At 35.5% G+C, this 24,527-nt stretch overlaps 1 long non-coding RNA gene across 1 annotated transcript; it reads right to left on the bottom strand.

Annotated features, from left to right (window-relative positions):
• Positions 1 to 531: 531 nt before the first annotated feature.
• LOC308188016 lies at positions 532 to 11,717 on the bottom strand. Its single transcript, XR_013945067.1, has 6 exons — positions 9,806 to 11,717; positions 9,242 to 9,324; positions 8,963 to 9,014; positions 3,919 to 4,054; positions 3,215 to 3,319; positions 532 to 1,028 (listed from the first exon to the last, which is right to left on the bottom strand). It is a non-coding gene; the product is annotated as an uncharacterized lncRNA (long non-coding RNA).
• Positions 11,718 to 24,527: the final 12,810 nt, after the last annotated feature.

The following is a 24,527-nucleotide window of genomic DNA, read 5'->3' as shown; positions in this document are numbered from 1 at the left end:
TAGATATTATAATTAATAGGGCTGATGAAAGTACTTTATCAGACTCTCATAAGGGTCTTTATAGACGTAATCAATACCATGTAAGAAGACTAGTTCTGTACTTTATTATATATGATTTTAATATATATGATTTTAATATACTAAAGAGCTAAAACACAAGAAATGGTTACTGGGAGAATTTCAAAAGATTTATACATCTCTGGTGAGTACCAAGATGTTTTACTCAACAGTTAGCTTGGCTGCTAGAGAATGCATTGTTTTGCCACTTTTCACAAAAGTGAATTGGTTAGAGGCTTTATATATTCCTTTCCTCTAGCTTTCTCTCACAAACAAGCACACACTATAGAGTCCCACATAAATTCTTTGCAGGCATAGAAAATAATAATCATAATAAAACTAATGGGTGAACAAGCAAAATATATATATAAAAAAAAAAAGTGAAAAAAAAAATCTTGGATTTTGTCCCAGGTATGTTTTTGTATAAGGTAACCATTAGTGAGAGAGAACATCATAATATCTTGTATGGTATTTTAATGTTTTCTTGAAAAGATTTTTTCAGTACTTTGTATCAGGAACACATCCTGAATCATCAGAGTCAAATTATTTTAGATGATATAGCCATCAAACACATTAATTAAAATTCATAATCATTAGTATAGAATTATATACATCAGCCTAACGAAAATACATCAATTAAAAACAGATCTTCAAAGGGCTTCAGCATTATCCCTTTTATGGATTCATTCTCTCTTTGTAATAATACTTGCATTTTTCCTCAGAAAGTCTTGCATTAGTTCATACTTTATTTTCAAATAACATTTTTTTTAATCTGCTATAATCAGAACTTTTATAATCAAAACTTTTTTTCCTTATCAAAATGAAAAAAGGTGTAGGTACACACACATGTATACGTAGAACGATGCAGAATTTACATATGCTCCATGCTATGAAACAGCTGTGAAACATGCTCCATGCTATGAAACAGCTCCACTGTAGAAGACCCACAGTCACATCAGTTAAGCATAGACCTATTAGAACATTAAAAATAAAAATAATAATAATAATTAAAAAAAAACTCTACATACATCCATAAGACAGAATTTTCAGATATTCTTAGAATGTAATTCATATAATAGGCTGAGTACCATGTTGCATCTGAAGTTATACCCACCTATATTTATTTCACGACTGGATAGCTGGAGGTAGGCAGATTTCACTGTCCTGAAACTCTGTAAACCAGCATGAAAGGTTGCTCTTTGATAAACTGGAGGTTCCATCCTTTTTAAAGAATTCACATAATAATTCCAGTTAAGCTCAGCCTTCTTTTTCTAACAGAGCAGTGGTGGAATTTTTCTGTTCTAGCCATAATTTCTAAAAGTTAAGGTCTTGATTCAGCTGTCCACTTGTAGTGCAAATAAAAATGTAGGTGGGTATCCTGTCTGTATTAGAGTTGATACTAAAGAACACAGGTCTTCCATAGATTCCAAGATATATTTGTAAGCCACACCTGAAAGTCTTGGTGTCCGTGCCCATGATAGGAGTTTGGAACAAGGTGATCTTTAAGGTCCCTTCAAATGCAAACCACTCCCTTATTTTACGGTTCTGTGATATCCTACAGTATTTGAAATAGCAATAAAAACTTGTGTGTGACTAACTGCATCAAACTGTGACTGTGTGTTTCTAACAAGATCTAGCTACGTAAGTCTGAGAAAATTACCTCCAAGTTCATTTAATTTCATCTTAAGATTCGTGTCTCAGACTATTCAGATAAATATGCCTGGAGGAGTTTGTATCTACGTTGACCGATTGTAAGGATAGTCTAAAGGTCTACAAATAGCCATCTTTGGTCCACCACGGTGTTCTAGGGTATCCAAATCTCCAAAATGAGTTGGCAGAAGAAGACTTGTGAGAATCTGCCAGACATGCCTGGCAGTCAGGTAGCTGTAGGGCATTACAAATGGCACTTTGTGAATATGTTTAAGCACTGAACTGTGTGAAAGTCACACTTTCCTTCTGGCATTTGGAACTCTTTTTAAGAATTCAAACTTTCCTGAATGCTCAGAAGCAATGGCAATTGATACTATTATTTGAATATGAAATTTTGCCTGTTTACATTACTTTCAAATGCTAGCTAATAATTTTAGTTTAAGATACCAACTTTATAAATTTATGTGTAGAAATCAAAGGTAGTTTTGAAGTGCATGTTACTGTGACTGTAAGATTACATAATTACTATTAGAATTAAATGTAACTGAAAAAAATAAATAATCAAGATATGTAATAACCCTCCTCTATTTATTGCAAACTTATGTCATAGTTATATTTTCAGAATTAAATTGCACTGATGAAGGGTAGATGAAAGTTTTACATGGTCTAGCTGCCTGTGGTACTGAAGAAGTATCTTTAAAGCTTTTTATTCATATGTTAACCTTGCTCAAAAATAAATAAATACACAGAACTCAAGCCAGTAGCCTAAATAGAAGCTTGAAGTGTCATCTAAGATCTTCTCAGATACCCAAGGTGTAAGAAGTTGGCAGATACGATACATAATCCATGGGAGACTTGTTGAGAAGCAGCTACAAATAATGGGGATACTGTTAGCCATTCCAAATGGTAGCATGTTTGGGCAAAGAAAATGAAACCTCTTTCTCCCCTACTTGCTCCATTTGTGTAAACTTCTTCAGAACACATTATTGCCTTCATACCTGTCTTTGAAGTCCATAGAATGATGTTGATATTACATTTAATCATATTAATATATGGATTTATAGTTCTGACCAGTTTTACTGATTTGTATTTCAGCAAACATTATGTAGTAGGGAGAAAAAAAAAAAAAAAAAAAAAAAGAAGAAGAAGAAAAAAGAAGAAGAAGAAGAAGAGGAGAAGGAGAAGGAGAAGGAGAAGGAGAAGGAGAAGGAGGAGAAGGAGAAGGAGAAGGAGAAGGAGAAGGAGAAGGAGAAGGAGAAGGAGAAGGAGAAGGAGAAGGAGAAGGAGAAGGAGAAGGAGAAGGAGAAGGAGAAGGAGAAGGAGAAGGAGAAGGAGAAGGAGAAGGAGAAGGAGAAGGAGAAGGAGAAGGAGAAGGAGAAGGAGAAGGAGAAGGAGAAGGAGAAGGAGAAGGAGAAGGAGAAGGAGAAGGAGAAGGAGAAGGAGAAGGAGAAGGAGAAAGAAGGAGAAGAAAAGAAGAAAGAAAGAAACATATTCAAGAAGTCCTTACTTTTAATGTAGAAGACGCGTAATCTATGGGTCTGTCACTGCAACAGATTTCCTAAATGACCAGAGATAAAGTGTTTGATATCTGTTTGCCTCTTGCAATGCCAACCTGTAAAATAAGGAAAAGCAGGCCACATCATTTCAAAAGAATATTACTAGTACAATCTCATTATTATTTTCAGAGTGCACAATTCTGTGATAATGAGGTTCAGTAGAAAAATCTGAAAATGTCTATATTAATCAGTTAATTCTACCATCACTGAATTTTATATTTGAATAAACTTGTTTTATTAAACCTACTTTAATGTTATGTTTTCCTGAAAACATTAAGCAAGAAACTTCTGACATCTAAATTCGATGAAAACAATTTTGTGACATCATTATGGAACTATTTCATATCAGAAAGAGATTGTATGATATTGCAAGTATTTCATCTACAATGTGTATGTGGAAGAAAAGTGAAGAGAAAAACAGTATCATACTCAAGAGAGTTGTTTATATTTTTCTTCATTTGATGAAACGGAGGATGAAATATAACTTTCAACTGAACCATAGAATTTATGCTTTAGTTATGTTTAGACAGAATTTGATATTTCATGTGTTATGTCAAGTACTCTTTTATTCCTGTTTTTCCATTGTACTGTGAGAATGTTGTGAACATCACTTTTTATCTGGATTCAAAGAAAAGGAGACTTTGTGAATACTTACATCACAAAAGAACTATGGAATGCACTGGACTTCAAACCCAGAACAATAGTATTTGAACTGTTATGGGTAAAGATGAACCGGGAAGCTTTTGAACTGTCAGAACTCAGGAGATCACCACAGGTTGGGGCTGTGGGAACTAAATGATGAATTTTTATCAGAAATATTAAAACAGCCTCTAGTAAACAAGAATTCTGTTTCGTATACAATGTCAATAGGTTGAAATTTATTTTTATTTTCCACAATTACAAAAGTGAAATTTATAAAAAGTAAGCAATCCCTTCAAAGACGTTGAGGCATGTACGATACTTGCTTGGCTTTAGGAAACGATAAACTCAATTCTTGTTTTAAATAATTTAGTCTGGACATTCTTGAAATGATAACCAAACCACTAAACCATTGGCTATCCTTTGGAGTCTTTCTATAATTAAATAATGCCTAGGAAGTTTTATCATAACTAGTATTTTCCATGAGAAGTTTTAACCTCCAAGAAGAACCATATCTTGGGAAAAAAAAATAATAATAATTAAAAAAAAGTGAAAAATAATTTTAACAAGCTAAAGTGGAAGTGGGTTAGAAGAAAGGTGAAAGATATCTTTGGCAAAAATTATTAGCAAGCAAAAAGAAATGAGTAAATAAAGCATTAAAAAAAAAAAGTGATATTTCTGTGCATTTTGGTATAATTCAACTTTTGGTGCAATAGAGCTACATTAATTCCTACTACGAACCCGCAGAAGAATGAGGCCAACTGTGGCCAGGCTGAGAATTTTCACAGTTCTACATGAATACGCTAAAGACATTAATGACCTCTGCCAGAGAACAGATAAGGTGTCTAATGAGAGAGCTTCCTTGCTTTAAGGACTGTGTTAGGATCCTACAGATATTGGATCCTTCGTAGAGCTTATGTGCTATTTATTGCAAGTGAAGAGCTGGTTGCTGCTGAACATGGAGAACATAGCAACCTGCTGAGAAAATTTAATAAGGGAAAATCAGATACTTTTGCTGGACGTCAAAGGTCTTTTCTAAGCTCTGAGCTTTCCCGTCTTTGTATATACAATGAATGTAGAACAGAAAAATGAGAGAGCCAAAACTGACTATCAAAAGAAATTTGTATTATATCATTCTCACTCTCTATGTACAGAACTTGACTATGCTAAAAGAGTGACAAAGATCATACAGACATGAACACACATATGGGCTTAGTTTATTATCATTATATTTTCAATATTCACTTTTCTATTCCTTGCTCCTTTTACTGTTGAATTTATTTTACTTACGTTATATTGGTTTTAGTCTGAAAGCAAAAACATATTTACGACTGTGACATACATGCATTTAAATACACATATTTATACTTTGGGGAGCTACCGATTTTCTCCAATTTCTTGATGAAGACTAGACTTGGCAGTATCTGTTAAGTGTTAAAGGAATGCAGACTTCTCATTGCTGAAGCAGTCTCCTTTGTCTTTAGACTCAACCAGTCCTTTTATCTGACAGCCAAGAGAGCAAACTGCATTAAACGCAGCATAACCAACTGGTCAAAAGAGGTGAAAATCTCACTATAACTAGTGATATTGCAGCCTCACCTTGAATATTGTTTGCAGTTCTGGGCTCCACAAAATAAAAAGGATATAAAGATGCAACCAGAAGAGGGCAAGAAAGGTGGTAAAAGGGCAGGAAGGCATGTCCTATGAGGAGAAGCTGAGGATAATTGATATGTCTAGTTTAGAGAAAAGGAGGCTACAAGGCTTATTTTCTCTTGTTGCTCTCTGCAACTTCCTGAGGAGGAGAAATGGTGTCAATCTATTTTACCTGGCAACCAATGATAGGACAAATGAGAACGGCACAAAACTGCACCAGTGGAGGCTTGGACTGGATATTAGGAAAAATTTCTTTACTGTGAGGGTGATCAAACACTGGAAGAGGCTTCCTAGAGATGTGGTTGATGCCCCATTCCTGTCAGTGTTCAAGAGACATTTGGACAATGTCTTCATTAATATGCGTTAATTTTTGGTTAGCCCTGAAGTAGCAGGGCAGTTGGACTTTATTTTTAAAGGTCTCTTCCAACTGAACTATTCTATATTCTATATTCTAACATTAAATAGATCACATGAAACAGCACTAGTGATAACTGCACAGGACTTCTAGCCTATTACAAAGCATCTCTAAATTGGATAGATGTAGAAAACTGATTCCGTAAATACCAAAAGCTAGAGATAAAAATTATCATATGTAAACATCATTAAGAAATACCTTTGGTTTTGTCTGATTATATGAAAGGTACAATTTAAATAATATTTCTATTAATTATTAGAACATTTCATGAGAATTTTTTATGCATAAATACACCAAATGAACTTGTAAGATTCAGTTGTAAATAAACAAAAAGAAAAGGAAGAGTAATCTGAGATTGTTTTAGACGTAGTGAAGGTATTATTAATGAAATAACATTTTAAAATATTAAAACATTTCAATAAAAGTTTCATGACTTTAAATGACATTTTTGATCTGGAAATTAGTAGCATCTGCATCACTGAGAATAACAGTGCTTGAAAAATCTGAACATATTTTTTCAAGATTACAAAATCCTTGGTATGCCAAAGATCTAAGAACTGTACCTGCAGTCAAAAATGGAGAGAAGATGAGGAATCCTTATCGATTATTGAATGTTACTCTATAGTATCAACAGAGCTGAAACAATAGAAGAAACCTAATCAAAATGGCTAACAGAGGTAGAAATGCATATTTCTGATTGCCCCAGATAGAGAGTATATATTTCTAAGCACAACAGTATGAAAATCCACTGCCAGCAAACTCATAAGAAAACATTTATGTTTTCTATTGCATTACCTACAGTAACAAACCAAGAAATCAGTCAGGTGAACTGTTGTACCAAATGCTAAAGGGTTATAGCTTCACACTACGTTTTCATTCTTTTTTTTTTTTTTTTTATTAATAATATGCATCAGGTAACAACTGAGAATAATAAGCTGATAATAAGACTCATAACTATGTGCTTATTCTGTGCTGCTCTGCCAACCTTGATGCTTTTATCAGAGGAAACTTGAACCACACTCCTGGTTTTGTTTTTCTATAAAACCTAATCATCTGTCTTTGAACTGCTTACTAAAGCAGAGCTTTCTCTTTTTCAACTATGTATGCAAAAGAGGGAAGAAATTGAAATTCTGGAACCTTTGAAATCAACAGGATAAAGGTTCTAGCCTTCCAGGTCCTCTATAATGAGCATCAAGGGGAATTAAATTAAAATTGTGGTTTATTTAACATTTGTTGCTCCTATGCTTCAACGACAGTAAAGGAAGTACTAAGTAGACTTCTGTTATATGCAGGGAAAAAAAGTAGGATCACAGAAAGTATCTGAGGAAGTGTGAAGTAGTGTGAACAGTAAGAGTTTTAAAGTAAATAAAATTAGGCCTAATTTTATTAGTTCTTGTAATACTGTTCAGTACTGTTCTTGTATCCAGAAATTAAATGAAATTAAATTAAATGCCATTTTGCAAAAAGTTAGCCAGTCCTGCAAGTCCCTGAAGTTAAATTTGCATTTACATGTAAAATCAGGAAAAAAATAATGAAAATACTAAAATGAGTATTCAATAATATGCCAAGCTATACATGTCAAGTAGAAACTTTCTGTGAGGTTTTGTCAAGCAGCAGTTCTGAAGAGCTATTTTATTATTGAAATAATGGACAACTAATTTGGATAAAGTTGCATCATTTTTTTTTTTAACAATTTTCAAATTAACTCATATACTAAGAAACAGATTTACTTAAACGTTCTAAAAAAATGTAGTCCATACTCAAGATCTCAAACAGTGATAAAATGCTGTTTTTAACTGTGTAATTTGGGGGACTATTTGATATACTTCAAACATAAGAACTACATTTCTGCACTAAAACTGTACCATGAAGCAACTGTCAATGCTTTTCTTCTCTCTTTCCTTCTTTTGCTGCATTGGTAGAAATGGGCAGAGGGAAAGGGCAGAGAGAACAGAAAAGAGATATCTAGATTACCTAAATAATTGGTTTATATTTTTAAATCATTACATTACTATATCTAGATTTCACATAATATCTTTCATAGAACCAAGTATCCTCCTTTCTGAACAAATCCAGGTAAGAAAATCAGAACATTCATCCTGTATCTGTAAACTGCAGTCTAACCTTTTTTTTTCTTCTGATAGTATCCTGTAAAGGTTGTTTAGAGAAAAAGAAATAGGCAATGTACAGAATTCTGTTGTCTTTGAATGTTCCTCTAGGATTTCTGTTTAGACAGAAAAAAGAAATATTTTAGTCCTTTTATTTTTATTTATAGCTATAGCTGTCTTTAAAATATTTCATTTGCTTCTCTTTCTGAACACCCTCCATTTTCTCTTCCTTTTCAATTACATGCCAAAAGTATATGAGTAGTAAATTGAACCAACAGTCACATAATTTTATTCAGAGTTAAGTTCTTTCTAATCACACTCCCTATTTCACAAGCCTTCTCCCTTTCTTTTTAATATTTAAAACTTTTTAAAAACTTTTAACTTTTTAATAACTTTAACTTTTTTTTTTTTAGTTTCTTAACTTTAATAACTTTAACTTTTAATAACTTTATTTTTACAGTCATCTATGAGCATTATAATTAACGGAGAAAAATGAAGATGATACACATGACAGGGGGTGAAGCATAAGCAAGAATTTTGCCATACTTGATGTTTAGCTCAATTATATAGAGAATGTGTTACTTAGTAATACTGAATAATGATAAACTTGTTTTATTTAATAGCATTTATTTCCTATATTTTTCAAATGTACAAAAGTAGATTGGGGGGAGGGGGAAGGAGATGGGAAAAAAAAGTCATTACTGTATTGCTGTAGGGCTGTCTTAGGCTAGATACGTTGCTTTAAGACTGACAAAGATATTCACAACTACAGTGACCAAAATGGAAATACATCCATTAATGTTCCCCTTCTGGTCTTAAATAATAAAGTAGTAGTGTATCTTGTGACTCAGGAGAGGTGGTATGCAAAAATAATGGATTATTACCTCTGGAGAGGAAGCCTCTGAGATACAACAGCTGTTATCTTCAATGACGCATCTTAATATGAGAAAGTAAAACATATGCATGAGAATATTTGCAGAATTACTTGAAAAAGAACTTTCAAAATTTTCCAGGAAGCTTCTCCAAAGTCTTTACAGAAATTTTCCATAACACGAAAAAATAAAATAAAATAAAATAAAATAAAATAAAATAAAATAAAATAAAATAAAATAAATAAAATAAAATCCAATTGGCATATTTTGTATATTATGTACGTTACTCACTTCATGTATAAAGCAGGGGTGTTTGATGTTTAAATCTAGAGAGCGTGATCTTTTAAAGGAACCATTAGCATTGTGTTCGTACTCTGAAAAACATGGATGAATTTAGTTGCTGGAAAGTTGTTTTTGAAGTGTGTAATCTGCACTTTATGTTTCAATTAACAAGACTCTATGACAAATACATACTGTAACGTTACTCCTGTACTGCTGTATAAAATAGAAATATGCCAGCATCCCCTTCTTTAGTATGTTGAAGAAACCATGACGAAATTAAAGGCTTATGAAAACTAAGGAGTTCAGTTAGTTTTAAAAGTCAGACAAGGTTCAATTTGTAACAAATTACAGAAGAATACAGGTCACTGAATCAACAAAAAGTGCGTTCCTCTGTGCTATCAACCCATTTAAAGGAATATCTTGGCACAAGGAAGCCATGAAAGTGGAAATTGTTTCCACAACTTTTTGAAGTGTTTGTTTACAAAATATTTCACTTCATGTTCACAAAATCTCATGTGAAAATTATATTTGAAAAAAACACGAGAGATTTAGAAGAAAAGTGCCATAACTCACTTTTCAGTGTTCTTTCTTGTTTCTTAGCTCTTGAAGAATTTACTGGACATTTGGACTCACATCCTTTTTTCATAAATGGAGAAGTAATTTAAATTAGAGCCTTAGCCATACTGTTATCCAGAGAGAAAGAAGAAAAATCTGTCAGAAATGAGAGCCAAAAGAAGACTGAATCACATGTAGAGATTTATTATAGTTTTTCAATGACAATAGAAATAGCTTAGGGTGATTGCAATCCTCAAATAGGTACTAAGAGAGTCTGAAAACACTTTGAATCAGGTATCTGAAGCCAGAATAAACATTGTGGGGAAAAGCATCATTTTTTCCTTTGCTGTGTCTGTAAGCTGGAAAGTAGCTTAATGAGAGGTCCTGCCCATAAGTGGCTAAATGATGTACTGACTTAATGAATTCCTTTGAATTTTAACATACTCTTAAACTTTGTGCTCAAAGAGGTGATCTGTTACTTCATACATTCGGGGGGAGGGGGAAAGATAAAAAGAAAATGAAAAAGGAAATTAAAAAAAATAAAAAGGAAGAGGAAGAGGAAGAGGAAGAGGAAGAGGAAGAGGAAGAGGAAGAGGAAGAGGAAGAGGAAGAGGAAGAGGAAGAGGAAGAGGAAGAGGAAGAGGAAGAGGAAGAGGATGAGGAAGAGGAAGAGGAAGAGGAAGAGGAAGAGGAAGAGGAAGAGGAAAAGAGAAAGAGAAAGAGAAAGAGAAAGAGAAAGAGAAAGAGAAAGAGAAAGAGAAAGAGAAAGAGAAAGAGAAAGAGAAAGAGAAAGAGAAAAAGAAAAAGAAAAAGAAAAAGAAAAAGAAAAAGAAAAAGAAAAAGAAAAAGAAAAAGAAAAAGAAAAAGAAAAAGAAAAAGAGGAAAAAAAAAAAAAAGGAAGCTAATTACAGTATTCCAAGGAAACAAAGCAATTGTGTGTAAGAATCATTATAGTCCACTCCCCACCCCCCCACCCCCCTTTTTTTTTCTTGCCTGTGATCTTCAAGGAGGGGGACGATGAACATGTAAATATATTAGATCATTCCGACTGTTTTCAAGGAGGTTTTGTACACTGTCCTCACAAAGAACAGAAGTCAATTTCTTCTCGTAAAGTATTTCAGGTGAGTAAAAGCAACATTTTGTTCTCTTTCTTACTTTTCTTTTGACCATTAGGTAAATTAATATTTTGAAATATTAAAAGGAAACCAATGGAAACAGTCAAGAGTTTAAACTGGTATTGTTCGTGTCCAAACATGGACAAACTGAGTGTTAGAGTCTCAAATACTTTCAGCAATCAGAGAGCCAGAATAAAGACGTGTGTGTTGCATCAGCTGAAGAAAAAGTAATTCACTCTTTTTGGGACAACAGTAAAAGCAGAGGCTATGTAGATGATCTGTTCAAAGCAATAAACAGCCTAGACCCAGCACAAATATTCCAATGCCCATCTGAAAGCCCCTTAACTAGCAGAATTGTTTCTTTTGCATTGAACACATTACTACCTGTTTCAAACTTTTCCTCCTTTTAGACCCAAATAGTAATAAATAAATACAAGATAACAAATTAAATCCCAAGATGACAAAAGCAGCTGAATATTTAAAAGTCAACATATGTCTTAATATCTGTCTTAAATAGCTTTTTTCTTCCATCCACACTTTACTTTTCACCATTCTTTCTCTCAGGGTTCAGCTCATACTCTTTTCACACACAGATTCTCTCATATCCTCTTAGAGGTGGTTAGGGTGTCCACAACAATATTCTGGTTTTCTCTTGAAAATGCAAGTTGTCCTCCACACGTGCAAGTTAAGGACAGGTTTCACCCTTATTCTGATGGAGACCCCTCAGCTTGACCTTTTTGTATCTCCTTCAACTGTTACATTTTCATTCTTTTAGAGAATTTGACACATATTTCTAAGGTAGACAAGTTTTTAACTTACAGATCTCTGTGTGGTTCTCCTTCCCTTTTACTATAACATTCTCAAACTCATAGCTTCCCTTTGGAAACTATTGTACAAGAGTTCATAAAGGTGTGTAAAAGTAAATGCCTGACTAGAACATGATTGCTTCCTCAGAAGGAAAAATGCCTCATTGTTCGACATGTAAAAACTACCGTATTTGTAGATTGGCAGATTTGTAAGTTGTAGATTTCTGTGGGAATTCTGTCTATAAAGTTGTCTGTCATAGTTTACACTGTAGAGGCAGAAAAAGGCATAAATATCTCATGACACAGCAAAAAATACTTTTGAACTTCAGAAATTCTATGTAATGATTGGAATGGAGAGGAATAAGTATTGCTGTGTTGAGAATTGCCTAGAATTGTATGATAGTTCTGTCCCCTTAAATTCTCAAGTGTGATGCTTTATTGCTTAAGTACTACTGCGTGTTACTCTCTTTCATTCTGAGTTGTTGGCAAAGTTGAGAAATAAATCCATTCAAACCACAAACCATTGACTGTATCAATAATAAGTTTTTCATCTGAAAATAGGCAAAATACATCATCTACTTGTTTTGAAATCCCTTTTCTTTTTCTGTCATTTCAATACAAATTTCTAATCTAAAATCTTAGAGTCCAGAAAATGCTATGAAAGCATAAGATCAGAAACTAGACCATATTTCTTTCTATTAAAGTGTTGAATGTACTAGTTATATTAATAAGAATGGCAGGTAAAATCTACTCTAAACATATAACAAATTAAAACTCATCCTATGAATTTCAACACAGTGTTAGTAAAACAAGAATACAGTGCAAAGAACCCTTTTAAATATGCTAGAAGTAAAGCATAGTTTTTTTTGTGAATATTGCAGCTCCGTATGCAAGATTTTTCTGACATTTGCATTACAAACAAGTGTAACAATTCTCCTCAAACATATGCATTGGATGTGATTAACCTTAATAACTTTAGACGTGCTACGTAGATAGCCATATGAACTAAGCATCTAGACTCCCTTAAGAATTCAAGAAGAGAAATATGAATTTTCAGTGTCCTTCACTTGACCTATCTTAAACTTCTACCTAAGCAGCAGGAAAAATGCTCTCTGGAAAAAGCCTTTAATCCAGATTCATGATAAAGTCAGAATGGTGCCTGTGTTAGCTACAAAAACAAGCAAACAACGACAACAAAAACACAACTAATAATTGAGGGTTTACTGGTTTGTATGCAGGTATAATTGTGAAATGATTGATTGTGGTAGTTTTACGTTGCTGGGCAGCTGAGCTCCACCACAACCACTCTTTCCCTCACTCTCCCATCTCAAAGGGAACGGGGGAGAAAATATTATGAAAAGGGCTCAAGGGTTAAGATAAGGACAGAGACATCACTTAACAATTATCATGACAGGTAAAACATACACAGTTTAGGGAGATTAGAGAAATTTATTGTCTATCACTAGCAAGCTAGAGAAGTGACAAACAAAGAAAACAAACTAAAATCACCTTCCCCCACCCACCCTCTTCCATCTCCTCTGCATATGCGGCACAGGGGAATGGGGTAATAGGGGTTGCGGTCAGTCCCTAACACTCCGTCTTCACTGCTCCTTCATGGTCACTCCCTGCCCCTGCTCCAACATGGGGTCCCTCCCACGGGATGCCATTCTGCACAGACTTCCCACAGGCAGCTGCTCTTCAAGAACTGCTCAAACATGGGTCCGTACCATGGGGTCCATCTGTCAGGAGCACACTGCTCCAACACGGGTACCTCACGGGCGACAGTTCTTGCCAGGTCACCTGCTCCTGAGTGGGCTCCACTCCATGGGCTACAGGTCCGGGCTGGAGTTTGCTCCAGCAAGGGCTCTCCACAGGCCGTAGCCTCCTCCAGGCCACATCCACCTGCTTCACTGGGGGATCCTCCACAGGCTGCAGAATGGGAATCTGCTCCACCGTGGGACACCACGGGCTGCAGGGGGACAGCCTGCTCCAGCTGTCTACAAGCCACATGGGAACTTCCTGGAGCACCTCTTTCCCCTCCTTCTTCACTGACCTTGGTGTCTGCAAGGCTGTTTCTCACTCCTTGCTCTCCCAGCTGCTGTTGTGCAGCAGTTTTTGTTTGTTTTGTTTTGTTTTGTTTTTCCCTTTCTTAAATCTGCTCTCACAGAGGGGCAAACAACATCACTTATTGGCTCAGCTCTAGCTAGCAGTGGGGCCCTTTGGAGCTGGCTGGAACTGTCCCTTATCTAACACGGGGCAGCTTCTGGAGTCTTCTCACAGAAGACACCACTGCAGCCCCAATGCTACTAAAACCTCACCACGTACAACCCACTACACTGATTTTTATTTTTTTTTCATATTTGTGCAATTTTTCTATTGTCATTAATGTTAAACAATTTTTCTGGCAAATTATTACTATAGAGTCTCACGCATTCAAAATATATATATATATATATATCATGCTAGTAGCTCTGCAGTATAGATACACAGAAATCAACTCCAAATCTGAATATTTGGAAGTGACTCAAAGTTTGCATCTAGTGATTGCCATATCAGATTTTCAATGATTCCAGTCATGCTCAGGTTCAGGAAGTTAGTCAATACTTTTTTTGAAGGTGCAGTAATTCTGTGATTTCACTTTTTACTTTATACATAATTCTGATGGATAAATGGAAACAGTCTTGGAAATCTGTAGAAGCTCATTCTTTGAGAGTCTCTTTCATTCTTAAGAGTCTCTTTCAGAGACTCTTAAATCTCTGGCATCCTATTTCTTGCAACTGTATCACCAACATTTTTTATTGTACTGAAACTATGAGCAATTTGCTTTTTCTACGGAGGTCTAATTGTTTTGTTTTGTTTTGTTTTATTTTGTATTATTTTATTTCTTAGACACCAACACAAAAAGAATGTGTGTGCAAGTTGTGTAGACAATTTCACTACATTTATTTGGAAGAACTATCTGTGTAAAATACACCTGACTAATGCAGTCCTTCAGAAAATCAGAATCCTTTTCCATCACACCTCATAAAAGGGGAAGTATAACAGGGGTTACATGGCTGAGTAGCACACTACAGGTTGATAAATTTATTCAGCATCTATTTCTTTAGTGGTACAGCCGTATTAATTTCAACATGTTGTTGTGCCATTTAGAAATCAAATACCAATTGTCTAATTAAAAATAATTACCTGGCACAGTCTAGTAAAATGTCAGATACACTGGAAATCATGTATCCTACTAAAAAAAATGTGTCATGTTTGCATTAGCTGTCTAATCCCACTATAGTATAATAAAAAGTTTTAGTACAGGTTTTGTCTTTCTTCCAAGAGAGAGATCTTTCTCTTTTTTTTTTCATAAGAGGCCTAGATACTTAGTTTATGATAAGTCCTTATCTTTCAGCTATTGATGTTAATTAAGAAAGACAAAGTCAAGGATAAGTGATCTTTCATGAAGAACACATTAAGTTTAAGCAGTTATATCATCAACTCATGTCACTGACAAAGGTGTCAAGTTATGACAAAAAGGCTCGCTCACATTAGAGAGTGACCATATTATTTTAGAAAAGCAGAAATCTGACTTACAATGGATCCAAGTTTAAGTAGCTCTCCACTAGACTAATTACCTATGCAAGGTTATACTGATATTTTTTTAATGAATCCTCATTCATAAATCACAGTCCAGCTGTTTTTCACAGTAGGATGCTATATTACTGAAGAGCCATTACAAGGCTGGCACCTGCCCTCATCACTTTACATCTTACAAAGACATTTTGATTACAGTTACTTTTGTTTATTTTTGAACTAGTTAACATGCAGAAATGATACGCAAATGACCAGAAAGGTCATCAGAATACTCAACTGAAGTACAGTTCTAGTCACATAATGTAGGTCAAGGAACTATATGTATGTAAAACTCTTTGCAAACACTCAGAAAACTTTGCTATAACCCAATAAGTAATCAGTAAAACAAAACAGGAAATTTAAACAGAAATTAGCCAAAGAGATCATCAATATAAGTTTTCGTATATTACCAATAATTAATAAATAGCTGGTTCATCTGACCATATTTTTATATCAACTTGAGGAGCATTCAATCTCAATTTTAAAGTTTTATTTACAATAAAAAACATAGATTTTTTTTTCTAATCTTTTCTCGCCTTTATGGTTTACATGGTGGAGAGAGGGATTTGGGAAGTGTTCTGATCACTAAAAATCGTCTTTGTAGTTTATCACAATTGTTTTTCATGTACACACACAAAGAGCCAAAGTTATCACATTTAATATTAGAAAACTAAGCTGGCAATAAACTTCCTTTACATTTCTTGATTAGTTAGTTAAAAGATGCATCTCTAATTGATTCAGAACTTGGGAACATCAAATAGCTCTCTGGATTTGTGTCAGCTAGAAAAGACATGTAGGATTTCTTGCTTGGTGTGTAACATTGGACTAAAATCTAATGGACCTAAAAATCTAGAGCCTGGATCTAAATTTAGTTTATAAAACTGTATCTAGGCTGCAGGACATTTGAGATTCATTTTCCTAACCCAGGAAGATCAGAACAGACTATATCATAGAATCATAGAACGGTTTGGGTTGGAAGGGACCTTAAAGATCATCTAATTCCAACCCACTTGCCATGGGCAGGGACACCTCCAACTAGACCAGGTTGTCCAAAGCCCCATTCAGTCTGGTCTTGAACACCTCCAGGGATGGGACATCCACAACTTCTCTGTGCAACCTGTTCCACTGCCTCACCACCCTCATGGTAAAGAATTTCTTCTAATATCTAAGCTAAATCTACTCTCTTTCAGTTTAAAGCCATTTCTCCTTGTCCTATCACTACACTCCCTGGCAAATAGTCCCTCCCCAGCGTTTCTGTAGTCCCCATTTAGGTATTGGAAGTCTGCAAGATGGTCTCCCCAGAGCCTTCTCTTCAGGTTGAACAACTCCAGCTCTCCTAGCCTGTCTTCACAGGACAGGTTTTCCAGCCCTTTGATCATCTTTGTGGCCCTCTGGACTCGTTCTAACAGGTCCATGTCCTTGTGCTGGGGACCACCAGAGCTGAACACAGTACTCCAGGTGTGGTCTCACAAGGGCGGAGTAGAATCACCTCCTTTGACCTGCTGGCTATGCTTCTTTTGATGCAGTTAGCTTTCTGGGCTGCAAAAAAACATTGCCAGCTCATGCTGAGCTTCTCATCAACCAACACCCCCAGGTCCTTCTCCTCAGGGCTGCTCTCAATTCATTCTCTGTCCAGCCTGTGTTTATGCTTAATATCGCCCTGGCCCAGGTACAGAACCTTGCACTTGGCCTTGCTGATCTTCACGAGGTTCTCACAGGCCTATCTATCAGACCTGTCCCGGCCCCTCTAGATGGCATGCCTTCCCTCCAGAGTGTTCACTGCACCACTCAGTTTGGTGTCATTGCCAGACTTGCTGAGGGTACACTCAATCACATAGTCCGTGTCACCAACAAAGATGCTAAACAGTACCGGTCCCAGTACTGACCCCTGAGCAACATCACTCCTTACTGATCTCCATTGACTGCAACCCTGTGATCATCCATCCAATTCCTTACCCACCAACTGGTCCATCCATCAAATCCACGTCTCTCCAATTTAGAGACAAGGATATCACGGTGGACAGTGTCAAAAGTTTTTCACAAGTCCAGGTAGATGATGTCAGTTGCTCTTCACCTCTCCACCCATGCTCTAACCCCATCACTGAAGGATGTCAGATTTGTCAGGCATGATCTGCCCTGGAGATGAAGTCATGTTGACTGTCACCAATCACCTCCTTATTTTTTTACATGCTTTAACACAGTTTCCAGGAGTATCTTCTCCATGATCTTGGCAGGCACAAAGGTGAGAATGACTGGCCTATAATTCTCCATGTCTTCCTTTTTTCCCTTTTCAAAATAGGGATTATGTTTCCCCCCTTCCAGTCAACGGGAACTTCACCAGACTGCCACAACTTCTCAAATATGATGCATAGTGCTTTAGCAATTATATCTGCTGGTTTCTTCAGGACCCATGGACATATCTCATCAGGTCCCATGCACCTTTATGTTCCTTAGCTGGTCTCAAACCTGATCTCCTACAGTGGGTGGTTCACCAATCTCACAGTCCCTGCCTTTGCCTTCTATGGTCTGGCTATGTGTCTAGAGGCATATGAATCCCTCTCTTACTCAACACCAAGGTTTCTTTCCAAGAAAGGTCACAGGAAGGAAGAAGATGCATACTTTGTGTTGACATGAGTCAAGATGCAGAATTCTGACAATACAGGACACCTACCCTACAGATACGTGTAACTAAACTGGCTGTAAAATTTTATGTTGTCTGAAAATAGCTCATATATTCAATTTTCTACCCATACATGACCTGATTTCATGTTATTTGTCTATAAATCATTGAAAATATACACATTTTGAGGGAATTCATATATAAAATGCAGTATGAATTCTAAAAAGAAAAATCATACAGACCATTTTCATAAATATGTAAACATTTTAAATTGCTTCATTTATACAATGGAATCATCTCAATCAGTAGAGTTTTGTTTAACTTCACAGTGAACAGGAAATTGCAGGAAGATTTTTTTATTATTATTATTTATTTATTTCATTTAATTTGTATAAAAACTAACTCTTTTGCCACTGTTATTTTCATTCAGTTTAGAAGGAAAATATTTTGACCTACAATGCAGATCCTCTTGGTATTTTGTCAAATTTATTTTATGCCAGCAGCAGTCACTGATTTTAATTGAATGGAAACAACAGTTCTCATCTTCTGTGTCACACTGCTGGATTTTGTATCATTGAATTTCAAGCTGGTTTCACTGGGACCTGTCGGCTGTAGCTTCAGCCAACCTCTGAGTCTCCTTGCTACACTCCTTTCCAGAGCAGCATTGTTTGCCTTTTGTCTGCTCTCTGATTAAATTGACATCATTTTACCTTTGGTGACTCCTGTGTCATTTTCTGTTGACAGCATCCAGTAATGGTAACAGACCAGTGTCCTTGTGGAAGGGGCAGAAACCATTGATTGACTGGGTGTATTAATACAGACTCTTTAAAAGTCATACAGACGTGTCTTTGTGCTAACTGGCAGCTGAATGCAGGCTAGTGAGAGATGTTATTAACCACAGATAACAGTCAGCACCCTCTATTCACTAGCAATGTCACTTTGTACCGTTTGTGGAACAGTCCATAGTGAAATTTGCTCACACAATTCTTCCCTTACTTATCCTGGACTGAAGCTATTTAAAGCAGAAAATTGGAGACAGTGCTCTGATTAGACTGATGTTGGTTGGATACTTAAATAATTTCCAGAGAGCTAAACTACTTTTAATAAAACCCATCTGCACTTCACAGCTAAAATCTCTTCAGGACAACAAGATAGGCACTGCTGGCATGAGAGGTTAGATGTTTTCCATGGATAGGGAATTTGTAATTGACCTTTTAGAAATGAATGATTAAGAGTGGTTACAAGAAGTACTATATAAGTCTTAACCATAACTGTTGTGGTTTAACCCAGCCGGCAGCTAAACACCACACAGCCATTCGCTCACCCTCCCCCCTCCCTCTCTGGGAGGGGGGAGAGAAACGGGAAAGTGAAGCCGGTGAGTTGAGATAAAGACAGTTTATTAAGACAGGAATATAATAATAACAATAATAATAATAGTGATAATGATAATAGTATTAATAATAATAATGTGTAAGAAACAAGTGATGCACAATGCAATTGCTCACCACCCGCTGACCGATGCCCAGCCTATCCCCGAGCAGCCGGCCCCCCACCCCGGCTAGCCACCCCTATATATTGTTTAGCATGATGTCAGATGGTATGGAATACCCCTTTGGCCAGTTTGGGTCAGCTGTCCTGGGTCTGTCCCCTCCCAGCTCCTGCTGCACCCCTAGCCTGCTCGCTGGCAGGACAGAGCGAGAAGCCGAAAAGTCCTTGGCCTGGTGTAAACACTGCTCTGCAACAATTAAAACATCAGCATGTTATCAGCGCTCTTCTCATCCTAATCCAAAACATAGCACCCTACCAGCTACTATGAGGAAAAATTAACTCTGTCCTAACTGGAACCAGGACAATAACACAAAAGGGAGGTATAATAATTATGTCAAATCCTGCCATTCTGATCATTTTAAACAGTATAGAGAAATATGAATACCAAAGCCTTAAAATTATGAGCTTTACAAAAAAACTACGTTTAAAAATAAAATGTCTGAGTAGTGCAGAATGGTCTTTGTGCAAGCTTATATGCTGAATGTGAAGTACCTATTCAACCCCACCTCTGTTCAGCAATACAGTGAAAGAAAGACTTAATAATAAATAAATAAATAAATAAATAAATAAATAATATATTTATTTATTTTTGTGTTTTCAAGATTAACATGTAAATTTCAATTGGTGTTTTTAGATTTTTCTTATTATTATTATTATTTGAGATTAAGAAATTTGGCAAGAATTAAAGTAGAAACTGCAGTGGGAATTTAGTCTTTCTGCTCAGTTGACATTATCACAATAACATGAACTAACTAATATAATCTGAATTTTCATCAGCATTCTGAAAACATAATCATCCTTGTATTTTCCTCAGAAATGAAGCATTTTATCCTGATTCTAAGTTATGCTGTGATACTTTCCTTATAAGAACAAATTAAAATGGTGATAATGGGTCAACATTTCAAATATAAAAGATATGCTGGCCTATAGGGTATGCTAGCTCATGCACAATGAGCTAGTAACTGGTTTACACACTGGAGCTCTCTCACATCCAGCCACCTTCAAGCACTACCAGAATAAATTCAGTCTGCCTGCTGAATTTAAACATTTAACACCCGTTTAAACGTTTCTGAATTATTAGGTGATGCTGTAGAAGTTGAAGGGAAGTGCAAATCTTCATTGATTCTTGTAATACCAGTAGAATCCACATATATATATGACCCACAAACATGTACTGCCATATGATTAAGCCAAAAAGTATGGCATGTTTAGTATTACTTTGAGGATAATTGAAAAGACACCTGTTATGACAATACACATGTACTATTCCATAAACTCAGTAGAGTGATATTTACTTTACTGAGTGTTTTTCTTCACAATATTTATGATACACTGTGGAGCAGTGTTGCCTACTTAGGCTATTATTCACTACTTGTGTTTTTTTGTTGTTGTTGTTTTTCTTTTTGTTTTCAAAAAATAATTTCAGTTATGAAGAGCGATATTACTTTCTATTTCATTTTTAGATTTATTTATTTATTTATTTTTTAGTAGCAGAGTTATCACAGGAGTAGGAAAAAAATCAAAATGGAAAGAATATTATGTCATTTGTATTCATATTCACCATAATAAATTTATCCCAGTTTTTATAGAACTTTCTGCACTTTAGCAGAAAAATATGTGGCAATATACATAAATACTGTATAAATGAATATAGACTGTTATTAAACTTGATATAACACTACTGCAGAAGAGTTGTTCAGTTGAGATGAAGCATCTCAACAGTATGCATCCATCTCAAAGGAGAATTTACTGGTGTGTATATTGCCTCTGTATATATGCCAAAAAGCAAGTTTTCAGAGCATTATTTTAAGTAAAGTAAATTATTAATCAGTCTTTGCATACTGTCCTTATTTTGGTGCTGTATTTGAAATACGCCATTAGATAAGTAAAAATATCCCTACAATAAGGATATTGCAACATTTGTGGATGTTTGGGTAACAGTTGAAATAGCATCTGGTTGCAATCATAACTGATATAGATGTGTCTAACTAGTTCCTGATGGATATTTTTCTTTGTATCTCCAACTCTGAGAGAACAGTGATGTCTATGACACTCAGAGGTTGCTTAATTAAACTCTAGTCCATCTGTGCAGAAGATTTAATATTTTCAAGAACAGAATGTTTTCAGTGTTTGCATCTCTTTGGCTTGCTAAGAGAGGCACATTATCCTGTGTCTCAAGAGCAGTTTGTAAGGAAATTTCCTTCAGAATGTTTAATGGAAACAGGAGACAGCAACTGCTCACAGTATTTAAAGGTCGACTTTTTTTTTTTCTTTATAAGAGGTAATGAAAATTTATAAGAGGTAGTGAAAAGTTTTGTTTGTTTGTTTATTTCTTTTTGTTTTTCCTTTCTCTGCTATTAAATATTCTATAGCTATGAAATGTGCATGCAGCGAAGCTACACTAGGGCCAGAGGGAAAAAAAAAAAAAAAGAAAAAAGAAAAAAGAAAAAAGGAAAAGCACCAGAAGTTGTTTGAAAGAAAGCATGTTAAGACAAAGAGGGAAAAACCAAACAAAACAAACAAACAGGCTTCCTCAGACAGAAAACACAGTATCAATATTCAGTGCTATCAATATGAGATGTTGTACTACAAAACATCTGCCTGAGCTTACTGTCTGCATAACTGAGTTCAACTCTTTTGGTATCTCATTCCGCTGTACTTTCACCATCCTAGGTCAATTGGGTCATGCAGAGTACAGATATAATACTAGATAGCAATCTGAACATGAGCCAGAAGTGAGCCTTTGTATCCTGGAGGGCCAACCACATCCTGGGGTGCATCAAGAATGCATTGAGTTGGGGTATCCTGGGGTGCATTGGTAGCCAGTCAAGGGCGGTAATTGTCCTGCTGTGCGCTGGTGTGACCTCACCTTGAGTACTGTGTGCAGTTTTGGGCACCACAGTATAACAAAGATATAAAACCATTAGAGCATGTCTGAAGGAGGGCAACAAAGATGGTACAAAGTCTAGAGGGAAAGACGTATAAGGAGCACCTGAAGTCACTTGGATTGTTGAGCCTGGAGGAGACTGAGGGGAGGCCTCATGTTGTCTATAACTTTCTCACAAGGAGAAGCGGAGGGGCAGGAACTGATCTCTTCTCTCTGGGGACCAGCAATAGGTCCCAAGGGAATGGCTTGAAGCTGTGAGAGGGGAGGTTCAGGCTGGATATCAGGAAAAGCTATTTACCAAGAGCATGCTCGGGCACTGGAACAGGCTCCCCAAGGAAGCAGTCACTGCTGGAGTTCAAGAAGCATTTGGACAATGATTTTTTTTTTATATATATATATATATATATAAATATATATATATGGAGTGCGGGGGAGTGGTCCTTTGGGACCCAGGAGTTGGACTTGATGATCCTTGTTGGTCTCTTCCAACTTGGATATTCTATGATTCTATGACTATGGTTTAGTGTCTTACAAATAAAAGTGAGAATTTCTTGGTTTCTGTTGAAACCACCTGCCAAGTATTTCTGTTTCAAAAATATTTTTCACCAAGTATATTTTAAATTCTTCCATTCATGAAGGAATAGTCAAATGTGAGGTGGTCTGTTTTTCTTACAGTCATATAGATTCATTATACATATATATATATGTTATGTTAGAGAAAAAGCAATTTTTCATGACAAAATTAGAACTAGTTGAAAAACATGAGAGCTGTTTTGGTGAAGAACTGATGGGACAGGAATCTTTCAAAGAGATACCAAAAATCTATTTTAACAATTCTAAGTATTATCTCAGAAAGGCACTGCTTGCCTGAATACTCATGTTTGTAATTTGTCATTTGGCAGTCATCACAACCGTGATTTTTTTGGAGGCCTATGAAGATTTCTTTCAGTTCACTAGCCTTTTCATCCTAATTTCTGTGTGCTCAGTGGCATTTCAAACCGTCTGTTGTTTAATATTGCAACTACATTTGAGTTCCTCAGAAGCTGCAATTCTGCACAGCAGCTAGTATCATCAGTTGTCTGCCAACAGCTCTTGTAGTCTTGTGCAGTTGGCCACCTCCAACATAAGATTCAATAAAGGTAAGGAGGAAGTAATGGAAAAGAAAATTATTATTGTAAGACTGGGAGCTACAGCCATCAGCTTTGACGTTCTCTATTTTCCTGTGAATAGAAAGCCACACAGCTAATGAAAAACCAAAATTTACTAAGCAATATGCACAATAAGTTAGAAACTGAAAATTACATCCCTAATATTTAAATAGAATAATTAAAAATAAGTGGTTCTGGGAAAAAAAAAAAAAAAGTTAAATATTCATAAGCAGTCCATAGGTTGAATAGTCTATGTCAATTCACAGCAACTAATTCAAACCTTTATATTTCATGAAGTTTTCTCCTCAGATTTTATGAAAGCTTATTCCAGTGAAATCTCACTAGTTTATCTGCGCTACATTTGACCAGGTTTTTAATACTCTCTGTAAAATCTTATAACAATTTTTTTCAGATATATTCTATTGAAGTAAATCAGTAGAACCTGTAGGAAGTGAAAACACAAACAAACAAACAAAGGTTCAGTTTGGTCCTCAGAATATTTTGAATTAATTAAATGACATCACGACATGACAAGGGGTAAGGCAGATGAGTCAAAAAGCAGCAGAGATAAAAAAGAAATTGAGGACCACAAAATCAGGCTTCCACTTCTTATGCGTATTCATAGAAATATAAACTGACACTTTATGAAAGTATTTCACTTTGTTTAGAAAGCACCCCAAAAGATAAACTATAGTCCAACAAGTAGATGTAATCACTGCTGACATATGTTTGTCTACCCTTCAGTTAAGGAGTTCTAAAGATTAAGATAATCGTGCTTGACAGGGGAGTTGGACTAGATGATGTTGAGAGATATATCCCAACCTCAACCATTCTGCTGTGATTCTGTGATTCCTAAATCCCTGAAATAATCCATTCCAGATTTAGATTTTTTATTTTATTTTATTTTATTTTATTTTATTTTATTTTATTTTATTTTATTTTATTTTATTTTATTTTATTTTATTTTATTTTATTTTATTTTATTTTTACCTAATATA

Source organism: Anser brachyrhynchus (assembly GCF_964034855.1).
Source record: "Anser brachyrhynchus genome assembly, chromosome: 1".
Taxonomy (NCBI): Eukaryota; Metazoa; Chordata; class Aves; order Anseriformes; family Anatidae; genus Anser; species Anser brachyrhynchus.
This window is presented reverse-complemented; position numbering and strand designations above follow the sequence as displayed.